The following is a 22,325-nucleotide window of genomic DNA, read 5'->3' as shown; positions in this document are numbered from 1 at the left end:
ACTTATATCCCTTGGATAAAAACCTAGTAGTGCAATTACTGGATTGTAGGGAAGTTCTATTTGTGATTGTCTGAGGAACCTCCATACTGTTTTCCAGAGTGGCGGCACCAGTTTGCATTTCCACCAGCAGTGCAAAAGAGATTCTCTTTCTCTGCATCATAGCCAACATCTGTTGTTGCCTGATTGTTAATGTTAGCCATTATGACAGGTGTGAGGTGATATCTCATTGTGGTTTTAATTTGTATTTCCCTGATAATGAGTGATGTTGAGCATTTTTTTCATGTGTCTGTTAGCCATCTGGATATCTTCTTTGCAAAAGTGTCTATTCATATCTTTGGCCATTTCTTCACTGAATTATTTGTTTTGTGGGTATTGAGTTTCATGAATTCTTCATAGATTTTGGATACTAACCCTTTATCTGATATGTCGTTTGCAAATATCTTCTCCCATTCTCTCAGTTGCCTTTTAGTTTTGCTGATTGTTTCCTTCACTGCGCAGAAGCTTTTTTATTTTGATGAGGTCCCAATAGTTCATTTTTGCTTTTGTTTCCCTTGCCTCCGGAGACATTTTGAGTAAGAAGTTGTTGTGGACAAGATCAAAGAGGTTTTTGCCTGTTTTCTCCTCAACGATTTTGATGGCTTCCTGTCTTACATTGAGGTCTTTCATCCATTTTAAGTTTATTTTTGTATATGGTGTAAGAGAGTGGTCCAGTTTCATTTTCCTGCATGTCGCTGTCCATTTTTCCCAGCACCACTTGCTGAAAAGACTGTCTTTATTCCATTGGATATTCTTTCCTGCTTTGTCAAAGATTAGTTGGCCATACGTTTGTGGGTCCATTTCTGGGTTCTCTATTCTGTTCCATTGATCTGAATGTGTGTTCTTGTGCCCGTACCATACTGTCTTGATGATTACAGCTTTGTAACACGTCTTGAAGTCCAGGAGTTTGTTGCCTCCAGCTTTGCTTTTCTTTTTCAAGACTGTTTTAACTATTCGGGGTCTTTTCTGGTTCCATACAAATTTTAGAATTATTTGTTCTATCTCTGTGAAGAATGCTAATGTTATTTTGATAGCAATTGCATTGAATATGTAGCTTGCTTTGAGTAGTATCAATATTTTAACAATTTTTGTTCTTCCAATCCAGGAGTATGAAATGTTTTTCCATTTCTTTGGGTATTCTTCAATTTCTTTCATAAGCTTTCTATAGTTTTCAGTGTATAGATTATTCACCTCTTTAATTATGTTTAGTCGTAGGTATTTTATGGTTTTTGGTGCAAATGTAAATGGGATCAATTCCTTGATTTCTCTTTCTGTTGCTTCATTATTGGTGTATATGAATGCAACCGATTTCTGTGCATTGATTTTATATCCTGTGACTCTGTTGAATTAATGGACCAGTTCTAGCAGTTTTTTGGTGGAACGTTTAGGGTTTCCATATAGAGTATCATGCCATCTGCGAAGAAAGTTTGACTTCCTCCCAGCCTATTTGGATGCCTTTTATTCCTTTGTGTTTTCTGATTGCTGAGGCTAAGACTTCCAATACCATGTTGAATAAAAGTGGCCAGAGTGGACATCCCTGTCTTGTTCCTGACCTTAGGGGGAAAGCTCTCATTTTTTCCCAATTGAGGATGATATTAGCATTGGGTCTTTCATATATGGCTTTTAGGATCTTGAGGTATGATCCTTCTATCCCTACTTTCTTGAGGTTTTTTTTTTTTTTTTAAATCAAGAAAGGATGCTGTATTTTGTCAAATGCATTCTCTGCATCTATTGAGAGGATCATGTTCTTGTTCTTTCTTTTATTGATATGATGAATCACATTGATTGTTTTGCAGATATTGAACCAGCCCTGCATCTCAGGTATAAATCCCATTTGGTCCTGGTGAGTAATTCTTTTAATGTATTATTGGATCTGGTTGGTTAGTAACTTGTTGAGGATTTTTGCATCCCTGTTCATCAGGGAAATTGGTCTATAGTTCTGCTTTTTAGTGGGGTCTTTGTCTGGTTTTGGAATCAACATAATGCTGGCTTCATAGAAAGAATTTGGAAGTTTTCCTTCCATTTCTACTTTTTGCAGCAGCTTCAAAAGAATAGGTGTTAACTCTTCCTTAAATGTTTGGTAGAATTCCCCTGGAAAGCCATCTGGCCCTGGATTCTTGTTTTTTGGGAGATTTTTTATTACTATTTCGATTTCCTTACTGGTTATGAATCTGCTCAAATTTTCTATTTCTTCCTGGTTCCGTTTTGGTAGTTTATATGTTTGTAGGAATTTGTCCATTTCTTCCAGATCGCCCATTTTATTGGTGTATAATTGCTCATAACATTCTCTTATTATTGTTTGTACTTCTGCAGTGTTGGTTGTGATCTCTCCTCTTTCATTCTTGATTTTATTTATTTGGGTCCTTTCCATTTCTTTTTGATCAATGTGGCTAGTGGTTTATCAATTTGTTAATTCTTTCAAAAACCACGTTGTGGTTTCATTGATCTGTTCTACTTTTTTGTTTGTTTGTTTTGTTTTGGTTTCAATAGCATTAATTTCTGCTCTAATCTTTAGTATTTCCTGTCTTCTGCTGGTTTTGGTTTTTTTTTTTTTTTTTCTGTTCTTTTTCCAGCTCTTTGAGTTGTAAGGTTAGGTTGTATTTGAGACCTTTCTTCCTTCTCTAGGAAGGCCCGAATTGATATATACTTCCCTCTTATGACCACCTTTGCTGCATCCCAGAGGTTTTGGGTTGTGGTGTTATCATTTTCATTGGCTTCTATGTAGTTTTTAATTTCCTCTTTAATTTCTTGGTTAACTGATTCATTCTTTAGTAGGATGTTCTTTAGTCTCCAAGTATTTGTTATCTTTCCAAATTTTTTCTTGTGGTTGATTTCGAGTTTCATAGCGTTGTGGTCTGAAAATATGCACTGTGTGATCTCATTCTTTTTGTACTTGTTGAGCGCTGATTTGTGTCCCAGTATGTGATCTATTCTGCAGAATATTCCATATTCCCTTGAGAAGTATGTGTATTCTGTTGCTTTAGGATGAAATGTTCTGAATATATCTGTTAAATCCATCTGGTCCAGTGTGTCATTCAAAGCCATTGTTTCCTTGTTGATTTTCTGTTTATATGATCTGTTCATTGCTGTAAGTGGTCAGTATAATACCATACTATTATGATATTATAGTAGTTTCTTTACATTTGTGATTAATTGATTTATATATTTGAGTGCTTTCATATTTGGAGTATAAATGTTTACAATTGTTAGGGCTTCTTGGTGGATAGGCCCTTTAATTATGACATAATGTACTTCTTCATCTCTTGTTACATTCTTTATTTTAAAATCTAGATTGTCTGATATAAGTATGGCTATTCCGGCTTTCTTTTGGCGACCATTAGCATGATAGATGGTTCTGCATCCCTTTATTTTCAATATGAATGTGTCTTTAGATCTAAAATGGGTCTCTTATAAACAGTATATAGATGGACGTTATTTTATTATCTGTTCTGTTCCCTATGTCATTTGGTTGGAGCATTTAGACCTTTGACGTTTAGCTTGAGTACTGAAAGATATTAATTTACTGCCATTATGTCCCCTATAGAGTTGGAGTTTCTGGTAGTATTTTCTGGTCCTTTCTAGTCTTTGTTGCTTTTGGTCTTTTTTTTTTTTTTTTTTTTTTTTTTTTTTTTGTCTTTTTTACCCTCAGAGAGTCCCCCTTAAAATTTCTTGCAGGGCTGGTTTAGTGGTCACGAACTCTTTTAGTTTTTGTTTGCCTGGGAAACTTTTTATCTCTCCTTCTTGTTTGAATGACATCCTTGCTTGATAAAGAATCTTGGATGCATATTTTTCTGATTCAGCACACTGAATATATCCTGCCAGTCCTTTCTGGCCTGCCAAGTTTCTGTGGATAGGGTCTGCTGCAAACTTGATCTATCTTCCCTTGTAGGTTAAGGACTTTTTTTTTTTCCCTTGCTGCTTTCATGATTCTTTCCTTGCCTGAGTATTTTGTGAGTTTGACTATGATATGCCTTGTTGATGGTCGGTTTTTGTTGAATCTAATGGGTGTCCTCTGTGCTTCCTGGATTTTGATGTCTGTGTCTTTCCCCCAGGTTAGGAAAGTTTTCCACTGTGATTTTCTCACATAAATTTTCTACCCCCTTTTCTTTCCATCTTCTGGGACCCCTATGATTCTGATGTTATTCCTTTTTAATGAGTCGCTGAGTTCTCTAATTTTTATTTCATGCTCTTTTGCCTTAGTGTCCCTCTTTTTTCTGCTTCATTATTCTCCATAAGTTTGACCTCTGTATCACTGATTCTCTGCTCTGCCTCATCCATCCTTGCCGCTGTGGCATCCTTTGGAGATTGGAGCTCAGTTATAGCATTTTTTATTTCATCCTGACTAGCTTTTATTTCTTTTATCTCCACAGAGAGGGATTATAATCTATTTTCGACCCCAGCTAGTATTCTTATTATCATGATTTTAAATTCTGGTTCAGACATCTTGCTTGTATCTGCGTTGATTAAGTTTCTGGCTGTCATTTCTTCCTGTTCTTTCTTTTGGGGTGAATTGCTTCATTTCATCATTTTGAAGGACGAAAAGGAATTTGTAAAGTAAGAAAAAACCCTTAAAAGTAAAAAATTAAAAATAACACAAAGAAATCAAAGGATGCTAGATTCTAGGTGTGTTTTGGTCTGGTGTTGAAAGGAGCTTGATGGATACAGAAAAAAAGTGAAATATAAGAAAAGAAAAAAAAGATAAAAGAAAAAAGGGGAAAAAGGGAAAAAAGGGAAAACATTTGAAAATTTGAAAAAAATGAATAAAATAAAATAGAATAAAATGAAATGATGAAAGTAAAATAGAATTCAAAAAATTACAAAAAATTAAAAAAATATACTAGAAAAAAATTAAAGAAAAATGTTTTTAATAAAAATGGAAAATAAAAATAATTTTTTTCTCTTTCTGTATTCAAGAGAAAAGAAAAAGAAAAAAAATTAAATAAAAGGACCAGCCAACAGAATGAAGTATGTTTGAAATTACATCTAGTTTCCCATAGAAGTCAAGCTATGAAGCACTTTATATTTCATAAACTAAGCGGCGGAGAGACTTGTATGTGTCAAGAGTGCTGTTGGCCCAGTTGGGCCGGGTTTAGTATAACAGCTCCTTTCTCCACTAGATGGTGCTGCTTAGCTTACTGGGGTGAATTGCTGTGGCATGTCTAAGTGTGTATGCACATGCGTGGGAAGGGTGAAAATGGCATCACCCAGCTACCCAGTCTCTAGTATCAGAGTTCTATGCTCTCCACAACCAGCAACCAAGCACCCCCATTTGTCTCCAGCTTCCATCCACTGTCTGCTTCTACACTGTCTGTGACCAAGCCATCAAACTGCCAGGTAGCACCTCCTTCCTGAGTTTTATCTCAAATGGGGCTGTGTTTCCTGATCCCTCACTTATGAGAGACTGCAGCTTTGACCCACTCAGACCTTCTGAGGGAGCATCTCACTGAGCAATGACCGGGTGCTGGCCTGTCCCCAGGAATGTTTGGGAGACTGCGATGCTGCAGATGCCCAGAGACTGTGGCTGGGTGTCAGCCCGCCCCAGAAAAAGTTCATGCAATCTTATAGAAGCAGCATTTCAAGGTTTATGGAAAATCACAACACACATCTGGTCCCAGGCTTTACCCTTAATGTCCTTATTCTAACACCAGCAAATGAGGTTGTTCTCTGTGGTGCTGGGACCTTTGCCTGTGGGATGGACACACAGCCTCTACCGAATGACCTCCTAGCAGGGGAACCACCACTCCCCATGTGGCCCATGGACCCCTTGGACCATGCTATCTGATCCTGGGGATTCATCCTTCCCACCAGAGCACCACCCGGTATAGGACTGCAGGGTTTCAGACTCTGCACTCCCCCTGTTTATAGAGTCCTAATGGAATTTATACCAACTCCTTTCTCCTTTATCCCTTTTTTGTTCAGTCCCTGCGGCTGTTTCCACTTTTTCACTTTCTCTCCAGTTGTTTTTGGGTAGGTGGGGCGGGGGGATGCTTTCCCATACTCTCCCCCTGTCTCTGTCCTCTCTCCACAAACAAAAACAGCTTTCCTCTGTGGCTTCTCTCTCCCCCAGCTCACCTCTCAACTCCACATACCTGCTGAGTTCTGTGGTTCAGGTTGTGCAGATTGTTGTGTTAATCCTCAAATCAGTTTCTAGGTGTGCAGGATGGTTTAGTGTTGATCTGGCTGCATTTCTGGGATGAGAGATGAAAAAAAAAACAAAACTTTCATGCTTTTCTGCCATCTTGGCCCCTCTCAGAAAATTTATTTTATATTGTGTATTAAGAGTAAATAATGACTTAACGTATCGTATTCAATTATCCTTCCATAGAAAGAAATATTTTAAAATGTTTATGAGTGGACAATGTCTTTGAGATTTAAGTACCTACTTTGAACATTTTAGGTACTGTAGGGACATTCTAAAGTAGGTGATATTTTAGGAGCTTTGTAGTTTTGTATTGCTGCACAATAAGTTTCACCCAAATTTATTTATTTTTATTTATTTTTGTTTGTTTGTTTTGCATGATCACTTTATAGGTATCAGTGTGTGCTTTCTTTTACTTTTTTTTTATTTTTTAATATATGAAATTTACTGTCAAATTGGTTTCCATACAACACCCAGTGCTCATCCCAAAAGGTGCCCTCCTCAATACCCATCACCCACCCTGCCCTCTCTCCCACCCCCCATCAACCCTCAGTTTGTTCTCAGTTTTTAAGAGTCTCTTATGCTTTGGCTCTCTCCCACTCTAACCTCTTTTTTTTTTTTTCCTTCACCTCCCCCATGGGTTTCTGTTACGTTTCTCAGGATCCACATAAGAGTGAAACCATATGGTAGCTGTCTTTCTCTGTATGGCTTATTTCACTTAGCATCACACTCTCCAGTTCCATCCACGTTGCTACAAAAGGCCATATTTCATTTTTTCTCATTGCCACGTAGTATTCCATTGTGTATATAAACCACAATTTCTTTATCCATTCATCAGTTGATGGACATTTAGGCTCTTTCCATAATTTGGCTATTGTTGAGAGTGCTGCTATAAACATTGGGGTAAAAGTGCCCCTATGCATCAGTACTCCTGTATCCCTTGGGTAAATTCCTAGCAGTGCTATTGCTGGGTCATAGGGTAGGTCTATTTTTAATTTTCTGAGGAACCTCCACACTGTTTTCCAGAGCGGCTGCACCAATTTGCATTCCCACCAGCAGTGCAAGAGGGTTCCTGTTTCTCCACATCCTCTCCAGCATCTATAGTCTCCTGATTTCTTCATTTTGGCCACTCTGACTGGCGTGAGGTGATATCTGAGGGTGGTTTTGATTTGTATTTCCCTGATAAGGAGCGACGTTGAACATCTTTTCATGTGCCTGTTGGCCATCCGGATGTCTTCTTTAGAGAAGTGTCTATTCATGTTTTCTGCCCATTTCTTCACTGGGTTATTTGTTTTTCGGGTGTGGAGTTTGATGAGCTCTTTATAGATTTGGGATACTAGCCCTTTGTCCGATATGTCATTTGCAAATATCTTTTCCCATTCCGTTGGTTGCCTTTTAGTTTTGTTGGTTGTTTCCTTTGCTGTGCAGAAGCTTTTTATCTTCATAAGGTCCCAGTAATTCACTTTTGCTTTTAATTCCCTTGCCTTTGGGGATGTGCCGAGTAAGAGATTGCTACGGCTGAGGTCAGAGAGGTCTTTTCCTGCTTTCTCCTCTAAGGTTTTGATGGTTTCCTGTCTCACATTCAGGTCCTTTATCCATTTTGAGTTTATTTTTGTGAATGGTGTGAGAAAGTGGTCTAGTTTCAACCTTCTGCATGTTGCTGTCCAGTTCTCCCAGCACCATTTGTTAAAGAGACTGTCTTTTTTCCATTGGATGTTCTTTCCTGCTTTGTCAAAGATGAGTTGGCCATACGTTTGTGGGTCTAGTGCTGGGGTTTCTATTCTATTCCATTGGTCTCTGTGTCTGTTTTTGTGCCAATCCCATGCTGTCTTGATGATGACAGATTTGTAGTAGAGGCTAAAGTCTGGGGTTGTGATGCCTCCTGCTTTGGTCTTCTTCTTCAAAATGACTTTGGCTATTCGGGGCCTTTTGTGGTTCCATATGAATTTTAGGATTGCTTGTTCTAGTTTTGAGAAGAATGCTGGTGCAATTTTGATTGGGATTGCATTGAATGTGTAGATAGCTTTGGGTAGTATTGACATTTTGACAATATTTATTCTTCCAATCCATGAGCAGGGAATGTCTTTCCATTTCTTTATATCTTCTTCAATTACCTTTATAAGCTTTCTATAGTTTTCAGCATACAGATCCTTTAAATCTTTGGTAAGATTTATTCCTAGGTATTTTATGCTTCTTGGTGCAATTGTGAATGGGATCAGTTTCTTTATTTGTCTTTCTGTTGCTTCATTGTTAGTGTATAAGAATGCAACTGATTTCTGTACATTGATTTTGTATCCTGCAACTTTGCTGAATTCATGTATCAGTTCTAGCAGACTTTTGGTGGAGTCTATCGGATTTTCCATGTATAATATCATGTCATCTGCAAAAAGTGAAAGCTTGACTTCATCTTTGCCAATTTGGATGCCTTTGATTTCCTTTTGTTGTCTGATTGCTGATGCTAGAACTTCCAGCACTATGTTAAACAACAGCGGTGAGAGTGGGCATCCCTGTCGTGTTCCTGATCTCAGGGAAAAAGCTCTCAGTTTTTCCCCGTTGAGGATGATGTTAGCTGTGGGCTTTTCATAAATGGTTTTTATGATCTTTAAGTATGTTCCTTCTATCCCGACTTTCTCAAGGGTTTTTAATAAGAAAGGGTGCTGGATTTTGTCAAAGGCCTTTTCTGCATCGAATGACAGGATCATATGGTTCTTCTCTCTTTTTTTGTTAATGTGATGTATCACGTTGATCGATTTGCGAATGTTGAACCAGCCCTGCATCCCAGGAATGAATCCCACTTGATCATGGTGAATAATTCTTTTTATATGCTGTTGAATTCGATTTGCTAGTATCTTATTGAGAATTTTTGCATCCATATTCATCAGAGATATTGGCCTGTAGTTCACTTTTTTTACTGGGTCTCTGTCTGGTTTAGGAATCAAAGTAATACTGGCTTCATAGAATGAGTCTGGAAGTTTTCCTTCCCTTTCTATTTCTTGGAATAGCTTGAGAAGGATAGGTATTATCTCTGCTTTAAACGTCTGGTAGAACTCCCCTGGGAAGCCATGTGGTCCTGGACTCTTATTTGTTGGGAGATTTTTGATAACCGATTCAATTTCTTCGCTGGTTATGGGTCTGTTCAAGCTTTCTATTTCCTCCTGATTGAGTTTTGGAAGAGTGTGGGTGTTTAGGAATTTGTCCATTTCTTCCAGGTTGTCCAATTTGTTGGCATATAATTTTTCATAGTATTCCCTGATAATTGTTTGTATGTCTGAGGGATTGGTTGTAATAATTCCATTTTCATTCATGATTTTATCTATTTGGGTCATCTCCCTTTTCTTTTTGAGAAGCCTGGCTAGAGGTTTGTCAATTTTGTTTATTTTTTCAAAAAACCAACTCTTGGTTTCATTGATCTGCTCTACAGTTTTTTTAGATTCTATATTGTTTATTTCTGCTCTGATCTTTATTATTTCTCTTCTTCTGCTGGGTTTCGGCTGCCTTTGCTGTTCTGCTTCTATTTCCTTTAGGTGTGCTGTTAGTTTTTGTATTTGGGATTTTTCCTGTTTCTTGAATTAGGCCTGGATTGCAATGTATTTTCCTCTCAGGACTGCCTTTGCTGCGTCCCAAAGTGTTTGGATTGTTGTATTTTCATTTTCGTTTGTTTCCATATATTTTTTAATTTCTTCTCTAATTGCCTGGTTGACCCACTCATTCGTTAGTAGGGTGTTCTTTAACCTCCATGCTTTTGGAGGTTTTCCAGACTTTTTCCTGTGGTTGATTTCAAGCTTCATAGCATTGTGGTCTGAAAGTATGCATGGTATAATTTCAATTCGTGTAAACTTATGAAGGGCTGTTTTGTGACCCAGTATATGATCTATCTTGGAGAATGTTCCATGTGCACTCGAGAAGAAAGTGTATTCTGTTGCTTTGGGATGCAGAGTTCTAAATATATCTGTCAAGTCCATCTGATCCAATGTATCATTCAGGGCCCTTGTTTCTTTATTGACTGTGTGTCTAGATGATCTATCCATTTCTGTAAGTGGGGTGTTAAAGTCCCCTGCAATGACCACATTCTTATCAATAAGGTTGCTTATGTTTATGAGTAATTGTTTTATATATCTGGGGGCTCCGGTATTCGGCGCATAGATATTTATAATTGTTAGCTCTTCCTGATGGATAGACCCTGTAATTATTATATAATGCCCTTCTTCATCTCTTGTTACAGCCTTTAATTTAAAGTCTAGTTTGTCTGATATAAGTATGGCTACTCCAGCTTTCTTTTGGCTTCCAGTAGCATGATAAATAGTTCTCCATCCCCTCACTCTCAATCTAAAGGTGTCCTCAGATCTAAAATGAGTCTCTTGTAGACAGCAAATAGATGGGTCTTGTTTTTTTATCCATTCTGATACCCTATGGCTTTTTTTGGTGTATTTAATCCATTTACATTCAGTGTTATTATAGAAAGATACGGGTTTAGAGTCATTGTGATGTCTGTATGTTTTATGCTTGTAGCGATGTCTCTGGTACTTTGTCTCACAGGATCCCCCTTAGGATCTCTTGTAGGGCTGGTTTAGTGGTGACGAATTCCTTCAGTTTTTGTTTGTTTGGGAAGACCTTTATCTCTCCTTCTATTCTAAATGACAGACTTGCTGGATAAAGGATTCTCGGCTGCATATTTTTTCTGTTTAGCACACTGAAGATATCGTGACAATCCTTTCTGGCCTGCCAAGTTTCAAAGGAGAGATCAGTCACGAGACTTGTACATCTCCCTTTATATGGGAGGGCACGTTTATCCCTTGCTGCTTTCAGAATTTTCTCTTTATCCTTGTATTTTGCCAGTTTCACTATGATATGTCGTGCAGAAGATCGATTCAAGTTACGTCTGAAGGGAGTTCTCTGTGCCTCTTGGATTTCAATGCCTTTTTCCTTCCCCACTCAGGGAAGTTCTCAGCTATAATTTCTTCAAGTACCCCTTCAGCACCTTTCCCTCTCTCTTCCTCCTCTGGGATACCAATTATGCGTATATTATTTCTTTTTAGTGTATCACTTAGTTCTCTAATTTTCCCCTCATACTCCTGGAGTTTTTTATCTCTCTTTCTCTCAGCTTCCTCTTTTTCCATAACTTTATCTTCTAGTTCACCTATTCTCTCCTCTGCCTCTTCAATCCTAGCTGTCGTCGTTTCCATTTTGTTTTGCATTTCGTTTAAAGCGCTTTTCAGCTCCTCGTGGCTGTTCCTTAGTCCCTTGATCTCTGTGGCAAGAGATTCTCTGCTGTCCTCTATACTGTTTTCAAGCCCAGCGATTAATTTTATGACTATTATTCTAAATTCACTTTCTGTTATATTATTTAAATCCTTTTTGATCAGTTCATTAGCTGTTGTTATTTCCTGGAGATTCTTCTGAGGGGAATTCTTCCTTTTGGTCATTTTGGATAGTCCCTGGAGTGGTGAGGACCTGCAGGGCACTTCCCCTGTGCTGTGGTGTATACCTGGAGTTGGTGGGCGGGGCCGCAGTCCAACCTGATGTCTGCCCCAGCCCACCGCTGGGGCCACAGTCAGACTGGTGTGTGCCTTCTCTTCCCCTCTCCTAGGGGTGGGATTCACTGTGGGGTGGCGTGGCCCATCTGGGCTACTTGCACACTGCCAGGCTTGTGGTGCTGGGGATCTGGCGTATTAGCTGGGGTGGGTAGGCAAGGTGCACGGGGGCAGGAGGGGCAGGCTTAGCTCACTTCTCCTTAGGTGATCCACTTCAGGAGGGGCCCTGTGGCAGCGGGAGGGAGTCAGATCCGCTGCCGGCGGTTTGGCTCCACAGAAGCACAGAGTCGGGTGTTTGCACGGAGCGAGCAAGTTCCCTGGCAGGAACTGGTTCCCTTTGGGATTTTGGCTGGGGGATGGGCGAGGGAGATGGCGCTGGCGAGCGCCTTTGTTCCCCGCCAAGCTGAGCTCTGCCGTCCGGGGGCTCAGCAGCTCTCCCTCCCTTTGTCCTCCAGCCTTCCCGCTTTCTGAGCAGAGCTGTCAACTTATGACTTCCCAGACGCTAAGTCACGCTTGCTGTCGGAACACAGTCCCTCCGGCCCCTCCGCTTTTGCCAGCCAGACTCGGGGGCTCTGCTTGACCGGTGAGCCGCCCCTCCGCCCCGGCTCCCTCCCACCAGTCCGTGGAGCGCGCACCGCCTCGCCGCCCTTCCTACCCTCTTCCGTGGGCCTCTCGTCTGCGCTTGGCTCTGGAGACTCCGTTCTGCTAATCCTCTGGCAGTTTTCTGGGTTCTTTAGGCAGGTGTAGGTGGAATCTATGTGATCAGCAGGACGCGCGGTGAGCCCAGCGTCCTCCTACGCCGCCATCTTCCCTCGATCCTATCCAGTTTCACCCAAATTTAGCAGCTTAAAACGTTAAACACTTATTATCTCATAATACCCAAGGGGCAGAGTTCAAATGTGTTTTATTATTTATTTATTTATTTATTTATTTATTTATTTATTTTTAATTTACATCCAAATTAGCATATAGTGCAACAATGATTTCTGGAGTAGATTCCTTAGTGTCCCTTACCCATTTAGCCCATTCCTCCTCCCACAACCCCTCCAGTAATCCTCTGTTTGTTATCCATATTTAAGAGTCTCTCATGTTTTGTCCGTTTCCCTGTTTTATATTATTTTTGCTTCCCTTCCCTAGTGTTCATCTTTTCTGTGTCTTTAAGTCCTCATATGAGTGAAGTCATATGATTTTTTACTTTCTCTGACTAATTTCACTTAGCATAATACCCTCCAGTTCCATCCACGTAGTTGCAAATGGCAAGATTTCATTCTTTTTGATTGTTGAATAATACTTCATTGTATGTATATATACCACATCTTCTTTATCCATTCATCCATCGATGGATATTTGGGCTTTTTCCATACTTTGGCTATTGTTGATAGTGCTGCTATAAACATTGGGGTTCATGTGTCCCTTTGAAACAGCACACCTGCAATCCCTTGGATAAATACCTAGTAGTGCAATTGCTACCTAGTAGTGCAATTGCTGGCTCATAGGGTAGTTCTATTTTTATTTTTTTGAGGAACATCCATATTGTTTTCCAGAGTGGCTGCACCAGCTTGCATTCCCACCAAGAATGCAAAAGAGATCCTCTTTCTCTGCATCCTCACCAACATCTGTTGTTGCCTGAGTTGTTAATGTTAGCCATTCTGACAGGTGTAAGGTAGTGTTGCATTGCAGTTTTGATTTGTATTTTGCTGGTGATGAGTTATGTTGAGCATTTTGTCTTGTGTCAGTTGGCCATCTGGATGTCTTCTTTGGAGAAATGTCTATTCATGTCTTTTACCCATTTGTTCACTGGATTATTTGTTTTTTGGATGTTGAGTTTGATAAGTTCTTTATACATTTTGGATACTAAACTTTTATCTGATATGTCGTTTGCAAATATCTTCTCCCATTCTGTCAGTTGCCTTTTAGTTTTGCTGACTGTTTCCTTCACTGTGCAGAAGCTTCTTACTTTGTTGAGGTCCCAGTAGTTCATTTTTGCTTTTGTTTCCCTTGCCTCTGGAGACATGTTGAGTAAGAAGTTGCTGTGGCCAAGGTCAAAGAGGTTTTGTCTGCTTTCTCCTCGAGGATTTGGATGGCTTCCTGTCTTATATTTAGGTCTTTCATCCATTTTGAGTTTATTTTTGTGTATGGTGTAAGAAAGTGGTCCAGTTTCATTCTTCTGCATGTCACTGTCCAGTTTTCTCAGCACCACTTGCTGAAGATACTGTCTTTATTCCACTGGATATTCTTCCCTGCTTTGTCAAAGATTAGTTGGCCATACGTTTGTGGGTCCATTTCTGGGTTCTCTATTCTGTTCCATTGATCGGAGTGTCTGTTCTTGTGCCAGTATCATGCTGTCTTGATGATTACAGCTTTGTTGTATAGCTTGAAGTCCAGGATTGTGATGCCTCCTGCTTTGGTTTTCTTTTTCAAGATTGCTTTGGCTATTTGGGGTCTTTTCTGGTTCCATACAAATTTTAGAATTATTTTTTCTATCTCTGTGAATAATGCTAGTGTTATTTTGATAGGGATTGCATTGAATATGTAGATTGCTTTGGGTAGTATTGACATTTTAACAATATTTGTTCTTCTTATCCAGGAACATGGAATCTTTTCCCATTTTTTTTGTGCCTTCTTCAATTTGTTTCATAAGCTTGCTATAGTTTTCAGTGTATAGATTTTTCACCTCTTTGGTTAGATTTATTCCTAGGTATTTTATGGTTTTTGGTGCAAATATGAATGCGATAGATTTCTTGATTTCTCTTTCTGTTGCTTCATTGTTGGTGTATAGGAATTCAACGGATTTCTGTGCATTGATTTTACACCCTGCAACTTTGCTGAATTCATGGATCAGATCTAGCAGGTTTTTTTTCATGGAATCTTTTGGGTTTTCCATATAGAGTATCATGTCATCTGCGAAGAGTGAAAGTTTGACCTCCTCCCGGCCAATTTGGATGTCTTTTATTTCTTTGTGTTGTCTGATTGCTGAGGCTGAGACTTCCAATTCTATGTTGAGTAACAGTCAAATGTGGTTTTTAGTTGGATTATTCTGGCTTTGGATCCTTTATGAGGTTTTAGTCAATCTGTAATCCAGGGCTGTGGTCGCCTGAAAACTTGACAGAAGCTAAAGGGCATACTTCTAAGCTCAGTCATGTGGCTGTTAGCAGAAGTTTTCAATTCTTCCCCATGCGGGCCTTTCCACAGTGCTGCTTACAACATGGCAGCTGGTGAGAGAGAGAGAGAGAGAGAGGTATAAAGGAGAGAGAGAGAGAGAGAGGTTCTGGTAAAGTGGAATAGAGGATGGCTAATGTGATGTGGTTTGAGAATCAGGGAGGGAGAAATTCAATACCTAGGGTGCTTGCTTAGAGAGGACTCACCTTAGGAGGCAGCATGAGAGAACTGGGGAAGGCAAGCAGTGGGTGCTGGAAGGTGACAAATGGGAAGAGAGTTGTGAGTACAGAAAGGTTAGGTGACAGCCAAAGACACCCCAATTAATTCTACAATTTTTTCTGAGAATCTGATGAGTGTGTGTTGTATGTTTCCTTGAAGAAAAAAGCCCTTTAGTCTTTCTTGGTGTAGAGTGTATTGCAAAAGTGCCACATTTAGACAATGATATTGGTAAAACCTTTTCCCTTCAACTTCAAAGCATGCATGTTTCACACAGTTATATGCTGGGTGCTTCTTTCTTGTGATTTCCAACATGGGAATTTCTCAAAATGCCCAGCCATCTTACCTTCAATAGGAGCATTTGGTATGTACCCCCTAAAAGTATCTTCACTTGGATCAAATGGTGTGGTGGGATGGAAATTATTCTGTAATAAGGAGGGATTTTCACATCATTCTTGCAGGTATTTCTGGATTCCTTTAGACTTTTTAGTGCAACCTTGGCTTTCACTGTCAGATGCATCAGGTGCTAAGGAAATCCCCATCTCCATTCCAGCACAGTAAAGCAGACGCTATGAGCTATGAGCACAAATACCATGGACACTCACATTCTAGGGTCAGAGACTAAATGTGATATGAAAAAAAATCCATGCTGAATGTAGAGTTTTCATGTAGATCACAATTTGCCTTTCACTTTCCAATCTACTCTGTGCTACTGCTTTAAAACGATTTCTGACAGGAGGCTAGTCTAGAAAAACAATACCAAGTGCATAAACAAACCCCAAATCCCTCATTAAGCTATTAGCACTAATAGAGCTCATTATTTTTCACTTCCAATTATTGACTTTTTAAATTAGAGAACATGCTCAAAGCTGAACTGCACCCAGTACTTTCTGCAGAACTTCAAGCCAATTTTGCTATATTAAAATTTTACTTTGCAACAGAAAGCTTGGAAAAACCAAAGTGGCTTGGAAGGAATTTTCACTCTTTCTATTGTGTTCTTTTTCAGATTCAAATAAGAAACATTCACATCTATGTGACAAGATTTGCTTGCTGTATTAATAGCTAAAAAGTTATCAGAGCTCAAAATTACCTCTTCTTAATCTAGAGATCTCAAATTACATTTTACTCCTTTGCCACCTTAAAATTGGATAGCAATGCACAGTGCAAGATGTTTAAAGAATAGTGACAAATCAGTGTGATGTATTTTTAACTAGCAACACAGGTGATTCTGATGCACTCTAAGTTTGAGAATCCCTGATTATGGCAGATGTTTTCAAAATCTTGGAAAAGTCACTTCAGTGAATTTAATTTGTGGAAGAATGAAAATAGTGAACATAGAAGGAATTAATTGAATTTACTAAGTGGAAAGATATATATTTAAACCTTAAAGCATCTGTGAAAAATGTTTTATCTGTACATTACATGAATCACAGGACCCTGAAGAGGTTAATAAGCTCAGATTCCTGATTCCAGCAGGTGAATATTTAAATAATCAAAGGGGGGCACCTGGGTGGCTCATTCAGTTAAGTGACTGAGTTCTGATTTCGGATTAGGCCATGATCTCAGGAGATTGAGTCCCACATTGGGCTCAGAATGGAGCCTCCCTCTCTCTCTCCCTCTCTCTCTTTGGCCCTCTCCCACTCACACACACTCTCTCAAAATAAATAAACTTAAAAAAATAAATAAACCATCAAAGGGCAGATGATAATGATGATACTATCAATAATAACAGCAACAGTAAATGACAGCAATAGATAACACACGGCCTCTATTTTCATGGGACTTACAGCAAAGCAAAGAATGTGGACGTTAAGTGAATTGTATGTAGGATGAGAGTTATTAAAGGAAAGTAAAGGGTGCTATGGTAAGTCCAGAAAGGGATCCTAATCTTATTTGAGGGGTAATGGGGGAAGGCCTGCCTGAGTAGCATGAACCCTAAAAGCTAAGAGAGGATAACCAAGGGAAATGGGAGAAAAGTGTTGCAGGCAGAGGAAATGGCATGTTTAAAGGTACACAATAGAAGTTAAAAGTGTAGTATGACTAAGGTAGGCCAAGGCAAAAAGTAGATAGAGAAGGGTATGTTAATATGTTCCCTGAGAGTAATAACTATCTTTCACCTCATTGTGTATCTCTCTCCTTGGAATACTCTTCTACCGGAACTTGACTGCCTCCTTTTCACCATTCAGAACCCACCTCCAATATTACCTCCACATCAAAGCCTTTCTTGACCACCTTGGCCATGTCTTTCTATCACTTTTCACTCTATCATGTTGTTTACTATACTCATCAGTAACTGAAACTATCATTTTATGTTACCTTATTTATTGCCTGTCTTCCTCACTGGAACATAAGCCCATTGAAGGTACAGACCTTGTCTATGCCATTCACCACTGCATCTCCACTGCCTAGAATAACACTTGGCAGAGAAGAAGTATAATTGATATTTTGTAATTGATATTCAATTAGTGGCTGACCACTTCTACTCATATTTAGCCAAACATGGATGCTCAAACTAATGTCCCATGACTTTGTATAGCTCCTCACAGCTTCAGATAGGGCCAAAAAACAAATGTAAAGAAAAAAAATACCACCTACTATCAAATGATTTTGTGATTAAAATTGACTAGGTAGTTTTCAATACATAGAATTATATAGCAAAATAGAGACACATGACAAAATTTAAAAGATCAGAGTAGTATTTTTATTACAATAGTAATAGTATTTAAGTTGTCCTTTGTATGTAAGATTTAGATTCATCGTGGACCTTCATCAATGATAGTGGTGAATTCTCTTCTTACTGTTTTTTAAGCTATTATCCTTGGTGTAAGTTCAATCTCCCTTAGGGCATGTGCCAAATACTGCAATATAAAACTTCTTAATTATATCCAGTGACATTTCACCTGCTATATCCCCATATTTTTTCAGAGGTCAATTCATAGGGAGATTGTTATAATTTGTTATAAGTTTCCCTGCACAGAAGTGTGTTGGTTGCTACCTAGAATCTGAATCTCTTCTAAGTGATGATGTCAGCAAGGATTTACTAAGCATCAATCATAAATCCCACTTTGTTCCTGGTACTAGGGAAAGAAAGAGTAGTTCGCTTTTCATATTGCAGTGAGTTAATGAGCCACAAGTAAAGTAAACCAACGTGTTTTAAACTTGGTGATCTACGCTGTGTATTATAGGCTTGGACACTGCTAAAGGAGATAGCTAAGGCTTCACATCTGCGAGTTTTCTAAATTTTAATGCTCTTTTCAGATGGTCTCGTCCTTCCTATGGTCTGACATGCCATCATTCCTTCACTAGTGGCTTTTATTTTGGATAACTGATAACACCTGGACATTTTCAGAAAGACCAGGAAAAGAACTTTGCTCAGTCACCTACTCTCAGCTTTTTCTCCTCATTTATCTGAGGGGCATCTGAGCATGTTCTTTGGTCCTTTTTTACCTTGTGTGATCTTGGAATGTTTTCCTGTTATCTTTTATGTCTTATATTATTTGTTTTTACTCTTCCTTAGAGATCTAATTTGGTTTTCCCTTTTTTGTGGCTTTCCTTTTTCCCTCTCAGGTAACTATATTACATTAGTTTTTAACCAACTTGGCATCTGGTAACGTTGTAAAACACCCCTGAAATGTGATATTAGAGTGAAATTACTTTTCTGTGAATCTTTTATGTTCCATTAAAACTAATTTATTTTTAATGTTTATTTATTTTTGAGAGAGAGAGAGAGAGAGAGAGAGAGAGGAAGAGCAGAGAGAGAGAGAGAGGGAGACACAGAATCTGAAGCTGTCAGCTTCAGAGCTCGATTCGAGGCTCAAACCCGTGAACTGTGAGACCATGACCTGAGCCACAATCAGGCACTTAACCAACTGAGTCACCCAGGTGCCTCAAAACTAATTTCTAAATAACTTCTCCCATAGCCACCTAAGAGATAGGTTGGTACATGAAAATATACTTTCTGTTTTCCTTATGAGCATTTTATCCAGAGCCAGTGTTTTAAGAGGGCAGATGAATGAGGCAAGCTTATATAGTCCTGTCTTAGCACAGGTTGCCATAACAAGTACCAAAGACTGTGTGGCTTAAACAACAGACATTCATTTCTCACAGTCCTGGAGGCTGTAAGTCCAAGACTAGGGTGCCGGCGTAGTCAGATTTTGGTAAGAGCACTCTTCCTAGCTTGCAGAAGACCACCTCCTCACTTTTTCCTCCTATGATATAGTTGTTAAGAATAAAGACTGGAACAAAATTACCTTGGTTTGTCTCCCAGATAGCACTTTCTAGCTGCAAATCTTTCACTATCTATGTACCTGGGTTTTTTCGTGTGTAAAATGAATATAATAATAGCACTTACCTCATTAGTTGTGCATATTACATGAGTTAAACATATGAATATTAGAACAGTGTCTGGCACATAGTAGTTGCTCAATAATTGTCATTATTAATATAACCACTGTAATTGTTAATGTAGTCTCTGTTCTAACTTTGCACTCATTCTGGTCTGTTCTTGCCTCAGAAGGTGCAAATATGAGGTCACCCATCTTCTCCCACCCCTAAAACATTAACTGAGAACCTGAGATTGAAATGGAATTTTTTCATTCATCTCTTGGAGGGGGACCTGTGTGAGTCTGGCAGGGGTTCTGGTCAAGTATGCAAGGGCCTTAAAGGAGTTTCAGAGTCTGGAGTTGGACTCAATGTGGAGTGTTAGTTATTACCTATTGCTGTGGTGTGAACGTTTGTGTTCCCTGCCAAATTCATGTGTTGAAACCTTAATGACCATTGTGATGGTATTAGGAGGTGTGGCCTTGGGAGGTGATTAGGTCATGAGGGCAGAACCCTCACAATTGGGAATAGTGCCCTTATAAAAGAAGACTGAGAGAGCTAGCTCATCCCTTCTGGCATATGAGGACACAACAAGAAGTCTGTGACCCAGAAGAGAGCCCTCACTAGCTATTCTGGCACCCTGTTCCCGGGTTTCCAGCATCCAGAACTATGAGTAATAAATTTATCTTGTTTATGAGCCACCCAGTGTGAGGTATTTTGTTATAGCAGCCCATATGGACTAAAACACCGAGGGAGGTGAGAAGTAGGAATAGCCAGAGATAAAGATCTTAAATAAAAGCATCGGAAGTACAGTTCTTTCTGTCTTCTGAGGGGCAAGGGAAAGCACATAAACAAAAAAGGAAGTCAAAAGGATTAGCAGCTGGTTGACATTGCAAAACAGCTAAGAGCAATAGTCCAACATGGGACATGAAGCCAGAAGTGATTCCAGAATCATTTCTGTGAGTGGGGCTGAATAGCTTAATCTAGTTTTAACTGATACTGGCTTCCTGAGTGAGTCTTGTTCAAAGGCCTAGGATCAAGGTGAACAGAAGTGGATGCTGAGTTCCTTCAAGGATGGAGCCAGTTGCAACAGTGACCATTCTTATTTATATTCTGATATTACTTATTGTCAAAAATTAAAAGCATTAAATCCAAACCCAAGGCATTGGTCATTTGAAGATAGCCTTTCCTATTAAATTGCGAATTATAAATTTCTTGCGATCTGCTTAAATCAAAATACATGTGACTTGAGACCATTATTTTCTAGGGAAAGATACCTATGTTACCAGTTTCAAATGAATGTCTCATTCAGCTTGTTGGGAAGTAACCCTTCCTTTTAAAGACTTAAAAGTCAAAACATAGAGATCCCCTTCTCCTCTTCAATTTTAAAAAAGTAGTAACTCTTGCATTAGAACCTATCTCTTAACTAGAAGTACGAGCTTACTTCTGCTTAAGAAAATTTGATATGTTAAAAAATGCTTTGTAAAATAAAGCAGTTAAAAGGAGAGGGGGAGGGCAAACCAAATAGAAGACAACTCCAAAAGGAAATTTAGTATATTGACAACACTAATAAACTGCTTCTACCAGGGAAAGACCAGAGGGAAAGGAATGGGTTTTCAAAGAGGCTGCTCTTCAAACTTTGAACTTCCATTGTTGTACTTCCCAGAAATCCATCTTTTTCAACAGTGCTCCTCAGCCTGGCCCATGATGAGTAAGTCAGTCAATGACACTATTTCTTTACTGCAGCATGTAGTGGTTTTAAAGTACACTCTACATACAAGTTGATTAGTTACAGGACATGGATCTCATCACTTAATTCTCATGACACTGGAACTCACTAGTAAGCAGAATTAAGTTGACTGACTCACCCCTACAACTCTCCCAGTCCTCCAAAATTTCTCCTTCACTTTTATCCTGGGCCAAGTTTACAGCTGTAAAGCACAGAGTTGGGTGTTTGCGCGGAGCCAGCAAGTTCCCTGGCAGGAACTGGTTCTCTTTGGGATTTTGGCTGGGGGATGGGCGAGGGAGATGGCGCTGGCAAGCGCCTTTGTTCCCTGCCAAGCTGAGCTCTGTCGTCCGGGGGCTCAGCAACTCTCCCTCCCTTTGTCCTCCAGCCTTCCCGCTTTCCGAGTAGAGCTGTTAACTTATGACCTCCCAGACGCTAAGTTGCGCTTGCTGCCAGACCACACTCCGTCCGGCCCCTCCGCTTTTGCCAGCCAGACTCGGGGGCTCTGCTTGGCTGGCAGGCTGCCCCTCCGCCCCGGCTCCCTCCCGCCAGTCCGTGGAGCGTGCAGCGCACCGCCTCACCGCCCTCCTACCCTCTTCCGTGGGCCTCTCGTCAGCGCTTGGCTCTGGAGACTCCGTTCTGCTAATCCTCTGGCGGTTTTCTGGGTTATTTAAGCAGGTGTAGGTGGAATCTAAGTGATCAGCAGGACGCGCGGTGAGGCCAGTGTCCTCCTATGTCGCCAACTTCCAACCTCATTGGGCTCCTCCTTTCTTTACTCAGCAGATGTGCCATCTCTGTGTTATATCAAAGTTTCATTCATGGGTGGGTATGTTTCCTCTATCCAGCTGATTATTTGATCTATCTCTGCTCCAATACTATACTGCCTTAATTATTACAGCTTTATAATACAGTAAAACACTGGAATGCAAGTAACATCTTCTGCAAGTATTCCACAAGATGAGCAATCATTGCTAGTAAATTTTAACTTGATAAATGAGTGATGTCTTATAATACAAGTAGTATGTGACATTGAACATCACATGATCACAACTGAGCCAATGGTTGTTGAAATTTGCTTTGATATATCAGTGCTTTGGATTACAAGCATGTTTCTGGAATGAATTATGGTCACAAACCAAGGTTTTACTGTAATTCTTAATATCTGGTAGGGCAAATGCCCTATACCTGTTCTTCATCA

The sequence above is a fragment of the Panthera onca genome, chromosome X (assembly GCF_046562875.1).
Source record: "Panthera onca isolate mPanOnc1 chromosome X, mPanOnc1 haplotype 2, whole genome shotgun sequence".
Lineage (NCBI taxonomy): Eukaryota > Metazoa > Chordata > Mammalia > Carnivora > Felidae > Panthera > Panthera onca.
The sequence above is the reverse complement of the archived record's forward strand: the minus strand, read 5'-3'. Positions refer to the sequence as shown.